The sequence below is a fragment of the Silene latifolia genome, chromosome 6 (genome assembly GCF_048544455.1).
Source record: "Silene latifolia isolate original U9 population chromosome 6, ASM4854445v1, whole genome shotgun sequence".
NCBI classification, from domain to species: Eukaryota; Viridiplantae; Streptophyta; class Magnoliopsida; order Caryophyllales; family Caryophyllaceae; genus Silene; species Silene latifolia.
This window is the reverse complement of record NC_133531.1, coordinates 20453805-20472502: the sequence shown is the minus strand read 5'-3', so window position 1 is coordinate 20472502 and position 18698 is coordinate 20453805.

The following is an 18698-nucleotide window of genomic DNA, read 5'->3' as shown; positions in this document are numbered from 1 at the left end:
AGTGTTACCATTTGTGCGGGGAGTCTTTTTCTTGTTAGGTGTGTTTTGTTGGGAGTTTGTTTTGTTTTCATATGTACGTCACTCTAATTTCAACTCTTATTCGGCTAATCTTAGGACTTGTTTGGTTACCCTTTAAATACATGGATTTTGAAAATCCCATGAATTGCAATATTATGGACTTGTTTGGTTGCCAAAATCATGGGAAGTGAAACTTTCCATGGAATTTAAGTTCCTCCATTATGGAGGAAGTCACTTACCTAGCCCCCTTAGATAAGTGGCAATTCCCACATGATTTCATTACCCATATGTCAACCAAACATTTTTTGTGCAATTCACATGAATTTCCATTTCATGTAAACTTGGAGTTCATGTGAATTTATCTTCCCTTATGGCAACCAAACAACCCCTTAGCTTATTTAGTTTTGTTCAGCTTAATTCGACTCATTTTAGTTTTATTCACGAGGTTCTGTTATTGATTTCAATTTAGTTCAGTTCAACTTCATTCAGTTTAGTTCAACTCATCTTTTCACAAATTAACTCTTACATCTGTTCAGTTGAGTTCAACTCCGTTAAATTCAGTTGAGTTCAGTTCTAATAAGTTCAACTCTTTTCAACCGAAAAGAATAAAACAGTGAACTTTAATTCAGTTCAGCTCAACTTCATTCAGCCCAAAAGAACAGGACGTTAGTGAGATTATTTTGTAAGTCGAAACAAAATCGTATTTATGGGTATATAATGTAAAATGAATGCTAATAAAAATGGTTATACATTAAAATCGATACGCTTATACAAACACACATACTTATTAATAGTTAGTGTGTGGCACATTTAATAATAAAAGGGTTTAAAAAAACATAAAGAAATACAGAAAACGTGATTTCTCATTAATTCGGTGAGATAATATTGTTTCTTACAAGTCTGTGTAAAAGTTATTATAAGATTGTTCTAATATAAGTCATCCTTAACATGATAAAAGATCATTCATAAACAATCGTATTTATTTTCTATGATTTTATTTTTGATAATTTAATACTTTATATATTGCCTTCGGATTTTTTTAAATAATTTCATTTACTCAAAATCTTCTTTTGAAAAAACTCCTGATAAATCGAAAGGGATAATGAGTACAAACTATATAGAGATTAGAATTGATTATCATATATTAGGTTTAATATAACACTACTCACTAGTTATTTGTAAAACGTTTTTACACGAAATTAGTGAAATTTATACTAGTATAGCAATTTTCGTTTTTTTTGTTTTGACTATTGTTACCAAATTATAAAATCATTGGTACCTAGCTCACGCACTCATCACATACACAAATTCTCATTGAAGACATGACATATCCGTCACAAGCTGAAGACGGATACCATTTTACCTCACAATGTACCCACTTTTTCTCTCTCTGCAACACTATTCATGTGGTCCCCTTTCTCCACTAACCCATTTTGTTACCATTTTATCTCACAAAATATCCGTCACAAATGATAACCCGTCACAAGGGAGACCAATTGCATCACATGACGTTTTGAAATATGAAAATATCAATATGGTAATCCCAAATTCTTATTAAAAACGGACACTATCCGTCACAAGCTGAAGACAGATAATGTTCTCTTATAAAATGCAAATGGATAGTGCAAGTGGGGGAAAATGGATACTCTCACTTGTCTACCCACTTGCATTTTGTGAGAGGACTGCTATCCGTTTTCAGCTTGTGACGGATAGTGTCCGTCTTCAATGAGAGACGGACTATGGCAATATCATATACATTTCCACAAAGTTGCCAACTCAAAACAAGCACATAAATGAAAATATGATGAATATTGAAAATGATATGATGCATACTTTATACTAAATTATCGAATGTATGTGACTCATACTGTCATACACAAGATTAAAAAAACAAGCGCTTCCAAAGTAGTGTCATCCCGCAACTTTCCAAGTATTTTATACGGAGTTGACGATAGGAATATATATAATTGAATGGACAAATTCTCATTTAAAATGGTTTATTCGTCTTAAATTTAAAATAGGTTAAATAATTACTCACTTGTAGTCTTATATCACTACTACAGATACAGCCTATAACAACGGGTAAAAATCGTTGTAAAATCAAAAAGTGGACGTTGTTAAAGCGGACGTTGTAGAAGGTATTTACAACGGTTTGCTTATTTAATGAAACCGTTGTCTAAAGTATTCACCACGGTTAAAAGCCGTTGTTGTTGGGTGTTCTCCGTTGTGGAAAGTGTTTCAAAATTTTGGAGGGAATAATATAACAACGGTTGTCGTATGTATAACCGTTGTTGTAACTTTCCCTCCAAAATTGTGAAGTCTTTTGACAACGGGTTTATGGTACATACCCGTTGTTGAAATTTTTAGTAACAACGGTTCTTTGTTTAATACCCGTTGTTGTAATTTTACCTCCAAAATTGTGAAGACTTTTAACAACGGTTCTTCGATTAAAACCTGTTGTTGAATATTATGCACGGGTATTTGTGAATGTCATTCACAACGGTGTTATTTTTATTAACCGTTGTGAAAGGTATTCACAACGGTTTTTTTTTAGTAACCGTTTTTATTACAAACGCCTAATGTTTTGAAAAAATAAATTGGTTTCATGCCATTCAAAAACCTGCATATGTCAAGACACCATATACCAAAGACCAAAGATAAATCACAGCTGGGTTCATCAGAACTCAATAGATTCAATTCAACCACAAGAGCAGCTGCATCATATATATATATACTTACAAGGAGTTGAATTTACATGAACTAATCATTCCCTAACTTCAACAAAAAATTTACTAATAAGTTGATCTAAACTCTGAGTATCATGCATTTCTAATATATTCTAAGACGTAGTTGCCCCACATGTCTCTTACCTCATCTATATCTATATTTGAGTACTTGCTCAACTGCTCGACGGGTTGATTGCATACTGTGGAAAAAACAAAGAGAAGACATTATGGTATATATAGCAGCAAGCAAGACAACATAGCAACATCATGGTATATATAGCAGCAAGCAAGACAACATTAGCTCTAATTTAAAAAAAGTAATAAACACATTATTAAATTACTAACCTTTGGAGGAATAATGATATATCTTCGCCTAATAATCTCCAACATGAACCGACAAGCGTAGTATCCACATTGTATGCTATCCGGTTGGCGAGGGGCCTATTATTACATAAAAACAAACAGACGAGAGAAGGCTCACATCAGAATCTTGAACTTTAGGTATTGTATTAGTATTAAACACAGATTTTGCACTTAATGTTATTGTATTTGAGCACGTACCCCTGTTATCGTAATAAAATCAGGGCCAACATCGGAATCTTTCGTGGGTTGATCCTGCTCGTTTGCTCTTTTCTTCTCAAAGGCCCTTTTTTAAAAAATAAAAAAGAGAGAAAACTCATTTTTTAGGGGCAAAAATGAGCTTTTTTCTATAAATAAAAATTGAAACTTAATGTTATTATAAATAAATCAAAGATTATAAACTTACATATTAATCAAGCGCTTAAAAGTCTCGCTTGGTTGATGATGTAAAGAGTCCAACCAGAAACTTTATTCTTTGTCGGCATGATGGCTGCTAGCACCCAATGAGTCCTACATCAAGAGATATCATCATTATTAACAAGTACATATATTAGTTATGAAAATGCAATTGTAGGGGGAAACGTAATATTAATTTGTTTATTACCCTTTTTCATTATAAGCGCCAAAAATCAGCTTCTTGGTTGTCGCCAATTGCTGAGCAATATAATCTACCCGTTGTTCGAACGAGAAATCCGGAATAAATAAAGATAAAACATAGGGGCACAGGAATCCGTATTGATCAGATGGAATATTCTTCTCGGGGATCACTCTCAATTTCAATATCCTACATTATTACGGTATTAATTCCGGTATTTAAAACACTATCTAGTAGTCAGAATATTAGACTATGAAATTATTTATTAAGAAACTTACTTCATCCAAACAAATATGTGTGCTATATCAATTTGGTCTAGGCCAGCCCATACGGCTAGCAGATCCCATGATAGATGTGCTTGGCGCTCAGCCCCTAGAATATCCTCCTCGAGCGGAATAGCTATCAATTGCTCGTTGGCTATGCGATGGGCAGCCTCCTCATGAAGTTTCTTCATCGTCACCGTTCTTACTTTTTGCATGTAATCCTTCCCTTTATATTGTGTGGAGTTTAAACTCCTAACTACTTTCAGGTCCGGGAAAGAATGAGTCTTTGATTTTGTGCTACTACCACCAGCCTACACATGTAGTAGATAATTAAAATAATAAAAAATCCAAAGGTAACATATCCGAGTTGGAGTAATAAAAATAAAAGCGTACTTAATTAAATACCTCGTCAACTCCGCTCTTTCAATGATGAGGTAATAGTAGCGTGTAAGACTGGGACTTAGGCTTATCAGTCTTTTTGTCCCCTACACAAAATTACCATGCTTTTTATAAACAGACAAAATATAAATAAAGGGAGCGAGGTTTTTAAAAAAATGGAGAAATTAATTAAATACCTCATCAAGTTGTTGTCTCGACGAGGTCGTTGGCATGTCTGTGGACTTAGGCTTATCCGCCAAAGCCGGCTTTTTTGTTCCCTACAAAAAAAAAATAACATATAAATTTAACATATAAAAACATTCAACAATTAAAAATTTTAACATATATATATAAAGGTATTTCTTCTAACCCCAACTGCTTTCCGCTGAGGCTGAGACGGCCGAGCCAAGTAGATGTGAGTAGAAGGCCATTGGATGAAACTTCCAAGCGCATCTCCCAGAATGGTAATGTCGTCACGAACGGGACAGAAACATTGCAAGTTTTCATGGCCTGGTAAGACTGTAGTTATCTCTACTTTGGTATGATTCGGCAAAAGTTTTTCGCCATGAACTACGATTTCATTCTGCTGCCGCAGATTTGGTGTGATCACTTTCTACGAGACCCGCCAACACGCACATGTGGCTTTTCGGATTTAGGGTCGCAAAGAATAATCGGCGTCTTGTTTACGGCCTGAAGAATATACACATACATTATTATATCTTTGCAAAAACGCTTCAAAGATTCAAAAGATCTTGCAAAACGCTTTACATCTCGGGCCGATTTTTGCACAAACTTCAACATTCATATAAATTTAACTAATTAAACACTTCATGCATACCTTCATCGAAAACAGGAACCGACTTGAAGGGGATGTATGTTGTTTTCCATCAGCCGTCTTCTCAAGTTGCATCTCCTTTTCAGACCCATTATTTACCTAATAAAATTAACCAATGGCACGATGTCAGAAGTTATAGCATTAGAGCTGGCAGGGAACACACCCCCTGATCTTACCCAAAAAAAAAAAAAGAAAAATAAGGAAGTATTAGGTACACGATCGGCTTATTGTTACAACTTCGAAGCATTATTAGGTACCTGATCTTTCTGAATCTCGTTGACCGATACTTCCTTCTCATGTATTGCCAAGGTAGTAGCGGCCTCTTGACCAATCTGTTGTACCTTATTATTACCCCCTTTAGAAATGACATCCTCCATCATCTTCACTTCTTCTTCGGAAAGCTTACCTCCAAAGATTCACTTTAGTAGTACGGATGCCATTAATCAAGTCGCTTGCCAAGAATGTAATGTGTCCGCAATTTTTATCCCAACAATAACATGTGAATTGAACTTAAATGAAAATAATAGAATAAATGTTACCATGTCAGCGTTCTCAGACTTAGTCTTCCTTTTCTTCTTTATCTCGGCGGTTTTCCCATAATATTTCGTTACTCCAACCTGTAACGGGACGCCCCTCAAACGACCTGGATGTTCGGGTCGGCCGATCGCTCTAGCAAGAACGTCATTACGACCACTGGGAGTGAATTTCCCTTCTTCTACCTCTTTCACTACGTTGTCCTATAATATATTAAATAAACTTCAAATTATATTTGTGACTAAAATAATAAAGTTAGTAATGAACTCGTCTTAATAAAATAATGATTACTATGTTGGCCAAAACTTCCTCATCATATTTGTAACGCGACGACCGGGATCCTTTAGGCGTGTGCCCTGCTTTATAAGTTACATGCCGATCCACCTCTTTCACTCCCTTTGCCACCTACACATTAACATGGTAACATTTATACACGTAAATGTGTATCAATGCAAGTCCAAGTATGATTAAAAAAATAAAGTTTCACAGGGGAATAATGCATGCTACTTACGACGTCCTCTTCTATCTTTCTGTAACCGCCTCGAGAACCATAGAATTTCTCCTTCTTGCATGAAATGTTAGCAAGATTTCTTCTACTAACGGCCTTCAAATAATTATATAAAAGCGCAAGTAGATGAGATAATAAAAAGATTATATAAAGGACTCATTAATTAAAAAAATGATAGGTAAATCGTTAAAAGGCGAGGATATTTAACCCGAAACTTCTCAAATAGTTCTCATCTTTTTGAAAAGATCCCATTCTTCCTGCTTGATGGTGGGACACTTGTTTTCCGGTGGGCTCTTACGCATCTCCCCCGTTGCCTTGTCCACATACAACCAATCCCTAGCAACGCCACACCTCCACTGCCTGTGGACATCCGCTGCCTTATGCATTAAATACTCATCATGGCTTTTATCGGGTATAATAAAGCCTTCATTTACACGAGCCAAGTATAACTCCGCCAATTTTGGATTCAAAGTTCTAACATCATCTAAATGGATAGGCCATCTCACTCCATGTTATTTGGAACGGCTGTTTAGCGGCTATAGCTGCAAGGACTTTCTTGCACTTCGTAACACCCCTCTCACCAGGCTTATTATCACCAGGCTCATTATTCTTTTGACTTCTTTTACGTTTTTCACCCATGATAATCCTAAAACCCAAATATGAATGATATAGCTGGAAATGAACAACTTAACAACGTACATGCAGAGTATTATCTAAAACCCTAAACCCTAATAGGAATGAAAATTTAAAACAACAGATTGAGCTTCTAAAATCCTAAACCCTAATAAGAGGAGTAAAGTAGATGATGCGGGATGATAAAGATAACAAAGAAGACGAAAAACAAACAGATGCATGAAAAAGAAACAAGATGATCGTCTTAAAACCCTAATGACGAAACACAAAATTAAAGTGAACATACCTGTTGATGATGATGATAAAGAGAACGAGCAGGATGATAAGGGAAGGCAACGGAATAAGGGTTTCGGAAACTGGGCGACGACCGGCGACGAGAATGTAAAAAGCGAGGAAGAGAGAAAAATTAACACAGGATACCAACGGTTGAACTAATAATGTTGTGTGTGTTTGTGTATGGCATGTTGTATGGGTTTCTATATTAGTTTTTTATTCAGACAAACTATTGACAACGGGTGCTCAAAGAAGAACCGTTGTTATATGTCAATAACAACGGGTCAATAAAAGTAAACCGTTGTCAAAAGTTTATTACAACGGTTAAAATATACCCGTTGTAATATATTTTCACCAAATTTGCGCCAAAATGAAATATGTCAAAAAAATAATTGACAACGGGTAGAGGTACTACACCCGTTGTTGAAAGTATTAACAACGGGTAATTTATATAACCGTTGTTATTGTTGAACCTTTTTTTTTTTTTTAAATTACTGTAATTCCATTACAATCCAAACCTGTAACAATACATACTGTAACAGCAGAAACACCATATACTGCAACATTATTCAGCAATTTCAACACCAGCATCCACATCTAATAATAAGATCAAGAAAATAAGACAACACCAGCATGCATGCATACTGTGTCCTGATGAACTATCTCAGGATCGGGGACGTTTCTTGGATGTCATAGTTTCTTCGTTAACCCAAATACCTTCACCATGGTCATCACGCATATAGATGCTTTCAGTGTCCTCATGATCAGTGTCAACATCGTCGAAATAAGATACAGTGGTAGACTGATCCATTCCCTCAAAAACGACATCCTGATCATCATCACCATTATCGGATGGACTACTCCTTCTTTTCCTTATAGACAGTACAACAGACCACTTCTTATCCATAGGATCGGTGACATAGAACACTTGTTTAGCTTGGGATGCCATTATGAAAGGATCATCCTTATTATTGCCAACCTTACCCAGATTGACCAACGTAAATCCCATCTTATCCTTTCGGACACAATGTATGTTGTTATCAACCCAGGTCAGGCCAATATGGAAGTTTATCAAAAAATATGGATCTTTTCTTATACCCACGAGTAGACAATTTAGAGCCGCTCTTCTTCCCATAATCTATCTCAATATGCTTTACTTTCTGATAAACTTCATGCCCACTCAAAATTCTAGGAGGTTGACGAAGTTCTTGTCTTCCATTGAATGCTTTCTGCATCTTGCGATAACAATGGTCATGAGACAAGAACCTCTTATTTCCCATATACACATACTTACGAGAAGACTTCAAGTATTCAGACTCGATATCCTCCCCACACAATGGACAAGCCTCTTTCCCATGAACTGTGTGCCCAGAAAGGTCGCCATAAGCCGGATAGTCAGTTATTGTACACAATAACATCGCTCTCAAATTGAAAGTTTCGTTCTTATATGCATCAAATACTTCTATCCCACTATCCCACAACAATCGCAAATCATCTAGAAGAGGTTCCAAATATACATCTATATCATTTCCATGTTGTTTAGGGCCGGAAATTAACAACGACAACATCAAATACTTTCTTTTCATGCACACATATGGAGGTAAGTTATAAATAGCCAACACTACTGGCCAAGTACTATGTTGGCTACTCATGTTTCCGTGTGGGTTCATTCCATCGATGGACGAGCGCTAGACGTAAGTTTCTAGGTTCATTGCCGAACTCGGGATACTTAGCGTCGAACGATTTCCATTGCTTACCATCTGCCGGGTGTCTTAGCTTTCCATCATTTATTCTTCCTGTTTCATGCCAAGTTAACATTTTTGCATCATCGGGATTCGCATAAATCCTTATGACTCTTGGTATCAATGGAAAATACCACAACACCTTAGCCGGGATCCCTTCCTTATCCTTATAACGCCACTCCAAACATTTAGGGCAATTGGTTAAGTTTTGATATAATTTTCGATACAATATGCAATCATTTGGACATGCATGTATTTTCTCATATTTCATACCCACTCCTCTTATTAGTTTTTTCGCCTCATATGTCTTAACAGGTAGAACATTACCATCAGGAAGCAACTCCTTTATCAAGGCTAAAAAACTAGTGAAACACGTGTCACTTACCCCATTTGCCCCCTTGATATTATACAACTTCACCACAGCCGACATTTTTGTGAACTTACAACCAGGATACAGAGGTGCTTCAGACTCACACAACTTCTCATACATGTTGTTAAGGTCATCCCAATTACTAGTGTCATCACCTACATCTTCAAAAGCAATGGACTCATCATCATTCTCTTCATTATCTATAGACCCAACATTCAACTTCTCTACTTCACTACTACAAATCCAGGCAACTACAACGCCCCTTTAACAACGATTATTCACGAAAATCACAATAGACGTTGTAGAATGTATGGCGCAAATTTTACTAAAATCAATTACAACGGGTATGGTTATAAAAACCGTTGTTATTAGTTTTAACAACGGGTCACACATGCACAACCGTTGTTAATAATTTGGCGCAAAATTGGCGCAAAGTTAGTGAAAAGTAATCACAACGGTTGTTGTTTAATAACCGTTGTCAATACTTTCCATACTATAAACCACACAAACAGAAGTCTGCTGCAGCCACAAAACACAACCCTTAATACACAAACACAGCAGACAAACAAACACAAAACACATACACACTCTCTTTCTCTCTTTCTCTCTTTCTCATCGTCCCTTTATCTTCTCGCCGTCACTGTGATTTCATCGTCTATTACGTTCTGTATTTATCAGGTAAATCTCGCCGTCACTGTTAGTTTCATCGTCATTATTTTCTTTTTCTATTTATTTCTTTTGCATGTATGTGTTTGTATCGACCATTATGTTATTTGTTTAAGTATTGTTCGCATAATTAGTTAGTAAAACAATGAAGAAGCAAGATGAAGAAGTAAGATAAACATAATTAATATATATATATATATATATATTTATAAATACATAAATTAAAAAAAAAAATTACATATGTAAAAATGCAATTCTTATATATTCATAGAGGATCTTATTCTGCTCTATCGTATCCGTCCTCTCCTCCTTGGCTATTTGGAGGTTCCGTTCAGCAGTTGCTATATCGTCATATAGCCGCAATCGCTTCGCCCGTCAAGCCATCTTCTTTGGCGTGCTTCAGTGCGGATCGAGCATCCGCAAGGTAGCTCCTGAAACTTTCCTCAATATGGAGGAACCGGCGGATGAAGTTGTTGTTGTTCTCGATCATGGTAAGAGTCTTAAGGATGAAATCATTCATTTTGTTGGAGTTTTTTTAGTTTGTTTTGAAAGATTAAGTAGAGTTTGTTTTAGCAGTTAGGGTTTGGAGATATGAATATATTGAGATAATGGAAATGTTAGTTGAGATATGCAATGTATTTATATACTAAGGTCTCGTTTGGTTGCCCGTTGGAATACAATTCCACCGGAATATCGAATTCATGGGATTTAAGTTCCCACATTAAATTCACGTGAATTAGCTAAATCCGTTTGGTTGCTGATGGAGGAGTTCAATTACATAGGAGTTTGCAATTACCTAAGGGGGGCTAGGTAATCCAACTCCTCCATTATGGAGGAGTTTGAAACTCCTTGGAAAATAGAATTCCTACATCATGGCAAAAAATGAACAACCAAACAAGTTGCAATTTTCTAATTCATGGGATTTTACAACTCCCATGATTTAGAAGGGGCAACCAAACAAGGCCTAAGCAATGTGTGGGTTGATTTGCTTTTTAATTAATATATATGTTAGGAAGTTGTGCCATAATCATCATCATATCTCTCAATAATGCTGCTTCAAATCTTATTACTAACCCTTCTCATTCCATATTATCCGTTCATATGTACAGTGATGTCAGTAATAATGCATGCATCGGAATTCTAACAGGCCGTAATTATGCATGCATCTAGTAATATTTAATTTAATTTTTTTTATTTTTTAAGAACAAACAACAACGGTTATTTTAGAACAACCCGTTGTCTTTAGTTATAACAACGGTTTTGTATATTAAAACCCGTTGTTATAACTTTCCCCCCAAAATTGAGTCACACTTTCCACAACGGGTTTTTATACTTAAAACCGTTGTTAATATTTTTAACAACGGTTTCCTTAAAAAACTAACTGTTGTTAAAACCTTCTACAATGGACGCTTTAACAACGTCCGCTTTTTTATATAACAACGGTTTTTGACCGTTGTTATAGCCTGTATCTGTAGTAGTGCTTCCAACTCAAAAAACTCGGCAAACTCAGGATCATCAGTTAGCCTTTCGTGTACCTCAACATCATCATCTTCTTCAGAGTTATTCTCTTCCTCTAATGATTCCCCATGAAAAATCCAAAGTGTATAGGATCGACTAAATCTCCACTTTTCTAGGTGTATTTTAACGTCCGGAAAAGCCATATAGCTAATATTACCACATCTTTCACAAGGACATGCAATACTAGAAGAACCTTTCAAATTGTTCGAAACGAATTCATAAAATTCAGCTAAACCATCCTTGTAGGTGCGGTCACTCATATTTGCATCAATCACCCAAGTTCGAGTCATTATTCTACATTCGTAATAATAGGCAACTAATTCAGAAAATACAATAATAGGTAAACAAATAAACGAAATTCAGGAAAGCAATTAAGCTAAATTATCAACAAATTAGATAATAACCCAAAAAATCCTATATCTATAAGCGTTGCTAAGAAACATATATATACCTGATTGATAAACACGATGAGGAGAGAAGACGGTGACAACAGTGATGGAGATGAAGACAGAGAGACGATCGGGGAGGAATGGACGATGATATAGTAGCAAAGATTAGCTTGTGTTTGTGTTTGTAGCGTATAACACAATAAAGCAATATGTTGTTCTTAAGATTTTCATAATATTAATAACAACGGTTATTGAGTCTACAACCGTTGTTAAAACGTATTAAAAACGGGTTCTAATATAACCGTTGTGATTACTTTTCACTAATTTGGCGCCAAACCATTAACAACGGTTAAAATTTAACCGTTGTTATTAGTTTTTCATTAACAACGGTTGTTTAAGTATGACCCGTTGTTAAAACCAATAACAACGGTTAACAACACAGAACCGTTGTAATTAAGTTTGGTAAAATTCGCGGAATCAATTCTACAACGTGTTTTGATGATTTTCGTGAATAAGCGTTGTTAAAGGGCCGTTGTGGTTGCCTGTATTTGTAGTAGTGTATAGACAAAACAAACATCTTTTATTGTATAGTTGGCCTATCTAGCCGTATGTATGTATAATCAATAATGTAATATACTACGTAATGTTTAGTGTTCTATGAAACGAAACATTCGACATTTTATCACGAGAAAATGAGTCAGTTTGTTGTAAAACTTTTTTTATATCAAAAACATTGTGAAATCGTTTATAAAATATTTTATTCTCATTCTCATCCAAACATAACACTCCGTATATAGTTGATGAAAGTTACTCCGTAAGTAACAGTCGCGCATGATTTTATAATAGCAATTTGTAACACCGTTCTAGACAAGAATTCTTGTACTCATTACTTGTCAATCATTTTTTTTATATTACGTGTCAAATTTTTGAGTTCATTCACTTAAACATTAATCAGCTCAAAAAGTTACAATATAACTCAAAAACATTACATATAAACTCACAAAAATTTGAGTGTTAACGTCAAAAAACTAAAATATAACTTATAAACCTTATAAAACTTAGAAAAAATACATAAAAACTCAGTTATATATTAAGTCTGATGTAATAAAGTACCTCCAATATATACTCTTTTTTTCCAAAATACATGTTCCCTTTACAAGCAAGCTTACTAAAATTGACAACTACTCCATATTAATAAAACTCAAAAATATTGTAAAGTAGCTCAACTAATTTTCTTAGTTTACGATATTACATGACCTTATATTTTTCACTAACTTCTTGTTTGAAGATCTAAAAGTTCTAAACGTTGTCGTATTCACTTTGGTAGTTTGGTGTATGAGTTAATGAGTGTATCAAGTAATTAGATTGCATTTTGTCGACCCGTGTTTTAAATTGTTACATATATTTACGTGACTTGACTACTTGAGGTTTGACGTGCGGTCGTACTCGAATAACTTGACTAAACCAAATTGGGACATTGCTGGCTCGGACGCTCAATCGACAAAGTAAAACGAGCTAAACTTCATGGATCAAAGTGAATTAATTCCGACTGTCCTCGAAATACCGAAGTGAAAATAATCTTAATCTTTCTAGAAATTTTTTGATGAATGCACGCAAAGTATATTCACAAATTCAGAGAGACGATTTTTCATTGTTAGTGCGTGAGAGGCCTCTTTTTTTTTTTTCATTGTTAGTGCGTGAGAGGCCTCTCTTATAATAGGTAGTTACAATTTTTATTGAATTTTTAACTTTTTCTTTTTAGAATTAGTTCTTAGTTATTTATTGGGTGTTTTCTCATTAATGTAGTGAGAAACGATCTCTCAGAAGACTTACTAAATACTAATAGTAGATTAAGCTTTGGTTGATACGGAGTACTAGGTATGATTGGTGAGAAATCAAATACGCGTAATTTTGTATGTAGACTGTAGTACATAAAAGCAAGATGAATTCCTTCAATTTTGTACACAAATCTTGACCTTTGACATATTTTCTTTCAGGTCAACAAAAGTCTACGATATGTGACGGTTAATCCGTCACATAAGTCAAGATTTGTGACGGATTGCCCATCACAATATTTGACTTATGTTGACTTTAAGTTTGACCTTGAAGACATGACATAAATACGCTTTTTGTGACCATTTACAATTTACAGTGATAGAACATTTTGACAGGTTGTCCGTTACAACTCCGCTTTTTGTGATTGAAAAAGCTCATTCCCGATGGATTCATCCGTCAATAATCCCTTATTTTATTTTTTTGGTAGTGAATTATAGAACACCATCAAGTTATACCCAATTTCGATACCACCATTTCGTACGCTTTTTTGTAGATCCATCATTTGCGTGACCTTCTACATAGATACTCCGTATTATATTGCATGTAACTATTACCTTATTCACACGTTAACAAATTAATAAATTCCTAGATAATAAAATTCGTGAAAGTTTGTGAAAGGAAATGATAATTTTTTTTTTGACATGCTTTATGAATAATAATGAAGCAATCACATCCAAATGTAATGGTAAACATCCTTTGCCTCGGTTATTTGTTATCCTATTATATTTTGTAGTGTCTCAGTCAATTGTTGTCCTTTTTATTTTAAGAATGAATTTAATGAACACTTTGATCATTCACACCCAATCTGGTCCACTTATCATTTAGTAATTGACACCTCTCATATTTCATTAATTTTTATGTCAAAACCAAAGGACAACAATTGACCGAGACTGAAGGAGTATTATTTTACGCATTTACACTAGTTTGGTGAAGAACATGAGAAACATAGACTACATAGACAAGTTTCGCACTTTCACATTGACTTAAACAAATGTAAGTTATTCTACTTTTTTCGAGGAGCATAAAAGGTTATCCTTGCCCATTTATTTCGAACAACACAATTCCACAAGTGTCACTAATCTACGTTTATTTGGTAGGTGAAACAAAATGACTATGCAAAGAGCACTTAATTCACCAAGAATTCAATGATCATGCATAAAGAAACCTCGTTTCTATGACGGAAAGTTGACAGCAATTGACTAGTATGTTCATGACCAATTTGGATCCTTTCTATTACTTTTTCTTTTCATTCTCTCTTAACAATTTAGATATTATTTCAAAATGATCTAAGAGTCACAATATTAATGGATGATAATGTACAAGAAAAATAATATATTAAAATGATCCTATTAAAGGTAATGGACTATCCAAACTCACAATGGCGACTTCGTATCTAAAGTGTTGAGATATATTAATCAATTTAACAAGATACTATGGACTATAAGAAGTATAAAACTTTGATACGATAAAATGGTACATCGTTTCCATTGTCACAAACTCACAATGGTGACACATTCACCCTTTTTGCTTTTCATTTGCTAACTGGTTCAACTGTTCAAGTATCACATCCACTACAAAGTAATCGCGATTAATTAATATACTATAGTCTATAAATATGTAATCAACATGGAATTAATCGCGATTGGTTATGAGAATATGATTATTATTAGAGTACTTATATTACTCCTATTAATTAATTAAAGTGATTAGTAATCGTGGTGAGCTGTTAAGTATATGATAGACACGTGCATGTCACGTGAATGATCCAACGAACAAAACAGAGGTACTCGTCCTTGCTCTAGAATTAGGAAGGGAAAAAGGACGGAATACACACACACAACCACTATATCCTACTCCCACGAGTAGGGAGTAAGATACATCCATGGTAGTTATGGGCAAAAAAAATTAAAATAAAAAAGAAAAATAAATAAATTACCCACTACATCTCTCACAGTACCTTTTTTTTTTCTTTTCTAAATTACTCAATTTATCAAATTTAAAATCCTATTGAATTTATTAAGTTCGTAGTTTTCTTTCATCTATTGATATTCGAGTTTTATCAAATTTACAGTTCATAATCATCAAATTAGACCGATATTCGCTAAACTCAAAGTGAATATAACAGTGTCATAAAATGAATATCACATTACATAACACACGTTAATCAAATTACACTATCATATTCATTTAACTCAACATGAATATAATTGTATCATAAGGTGAATATCACACTAAATACTACATATTCATCAAATTATATTATCATATTCACTAAAATCAAAATGAATATAATAGTGACTTATGATGAATATCACACTTGATAAAACATATTCATCAAATTAAATTATCATATTCACCCTCATACAAATGGGCCTGGGCCTTACCCGAATGGAGGAGAGACGGACCACTTAACAACACAAAGGAGGTATGGGCAAAAAATATCACCACTTTAAAGCTATTTGACCCGTCTTTAGCTATAGACTAGCCGCTACAATAAATGGTAAAGAAACAACTCATTAGTCTATAGCAAGACTAGCCGCTACAATAAATGGTAAAGAAATAACCCATTAGTCTTTTTTAAGATAGATATAAGTTAAAACAGGTAATATAATATCTCACCTGTATGAATTGAACAAATATTTTATTGGTGTATTCTTTAAGCATTTACTTTTAACTCAATTAACATATTTTAACCTGTTTCAAGCGATATGAATATTTTCATTTTAAACAAAAATTGTCGAATTAAAGAGGAGGGTAGGAAGTTAAAGATGCCTACATATGGACACATAATAGGCAGAGTACTATTGATCTAGTGGATAAATGACAGTATGAGGAAGTGAAGGTGGGATTAATGATGATTCTCATGAGTAATGATGGTGGGATTGTGTTAGGTGGGACATCTTATTGTTGTGCTTAAGATTCTAGATGAGGGTTACCTTTCAACCTTTTTATAGACTCAGTTATTGCATCATCATTTCTCAGGGGTTTGATCATCAACACTTCCTAATTCCTATGCCCTATTTGAATATGACTATACTACACCCTGATCAATCGGTTATTATTAGAGTATATCGAGTATAGGCGGTAGTGGAGTGTATCGACGGAAATAAGGCATACAAGGAACATGACAGTTGATACTTTGACGATAATGATAATATGAAGAAAGATGTTATTAAGTTAGTAACCTAAGATTAAGCTAACTGATGGGGCATATTCTGCACCCGCTGACCGAGTCAACATATTGAACAAGGTCAAAAATATCCACAGCAAGTCAACGACTTAGACAGCCTGTCGGCCTGTCTCTAGTGGTCTCGGCTGGGACAACTAGCCAGCCGGGGCACATATCCGCGTACTCATATCCAAGACCCCTCGGCCGGCCTGCCATGGGTCCATCGGCCGAGGGTAGAACGGTCTTTCCACCTGCTAGCCACTTGGCCACTACGTGACAAAAGGTGAAAGTCTATAAATATTCCTCAACCCTCATTGAGGAAAAGATCCGAAATATAACCTAAACACCTCATAATCTGGTAATATCTTCCTTATCTCTCTACAATATATACTTCGCCAAGTAACACACAACTTAATCCCTTTAAGTTTACTGACTTGAGCGTCGGAGTGAGTACGCTCGGTACAAAGCCGAGCCCTCAGTTTGTTCATTGTTTCAGGAGACCGAAAGGAGGATTCAATCAAAGACGTCATTCTACAAGCGCGTGTGGTAACAAATAACTGCTCTGGAATTACACCCGGAATAATTGACGCCGTCTGTGGGGAGACATACTAGAAGCTAGTCACATTCATTCCCAAACAAAAAACCCACCCAAAAAGCTAAGAAGATGTCGAAGCAACAAGAAGTATTCGTGACTGACGAAACCGAATTCTGCCAAGATGATACCGTCCACAATTCTGGGGTTGTGCAACCCCCCACCGGCCGAGTGACTCAACCGGAGTACGGGATGCCAATAATACCAGATACACCGCTGCCCGCCGACCAAGTCACTATCATGGGACATGTGGTTGATGCAGCTAAACTAAAGCTACTCCTGGACCTAATAGGTAGCACGCCGACTCACACTGTCACACCGACAAGAGCGGCGGCACCCGTACAGGAGACCAGGGTCCAAAATGTGACTCCGAGAAACTTGAACGAAGCACTGGAGGAAGCTGACCCTGTCAAGACGCCGGGGGAGCCCAGAGTGCTAGTGGTAGACCTGAGTCCTTCCCGCACTCGCGGGAGGACAGCGTCGCCGCAAGACCGACGAGGCCCGCCCCAGAGGAGTGAAAGAAGTCCGACTCACCAGAGTCAGAGAAGAAGCCCGACTCACCTGAGTCGGAGAAGAAGCCCTTCCCGCCACGGGGAGAGGAGCCGGACTAGGGATGCGAGGAGCCGATCGCCGCGTGTCGTTCGACACGTGGTCAGACAGCCCCTCAGCGCCTACGTCCTAGAGGTCCCGGTGCCGACTAAACTCAAGTTGCCACCCATATCGTACAAAGGAGAAAGCGACCCAACCGACCACGCCGAGGCTTTCGAGTCTTACATGTCGGTATGGGAGCAGCCTGATGAGGTTTGGTGCCGTGTCTTCCCAATGACCTTGCATGGGATGGCACAAAGTTGGTACAAGGGGCTACCCAATGGGTCGATATACGGTTATGGCGACCTGAGGGAAATATTTTTGGCCCAGTATTCTTGCAATAAGAGGAGAGCCGTCGAGACATCGGACCTCTTGGCTATCAAACAGGAAGGAGGCGAGTCTCTCCGAAGCTATGTGAAGAGGTTCGACGCCAAGGTTCAGCAGATTCGTGAGCTGAACAGCGAACTGGCGGCCTTCGCACTGATGAAAGGCCTCCCAAGAGGAGACTTAAAAAACGAGCTCATCAAGTGCGGAGGCCTGAACTTAGACTCCGCCAGGAAGATGGCCGACCAAGCCATAAAGGTGGAGGACTACCACAAAACCTGGGTAGGCCCCAGCGAGGCCGGGCACTCAGAGAGCAAGAGCCGCCGGGAGGACAACCCGGACGAAAGACGCCGTGACAATAATAGGTCACGGTCTGACAAA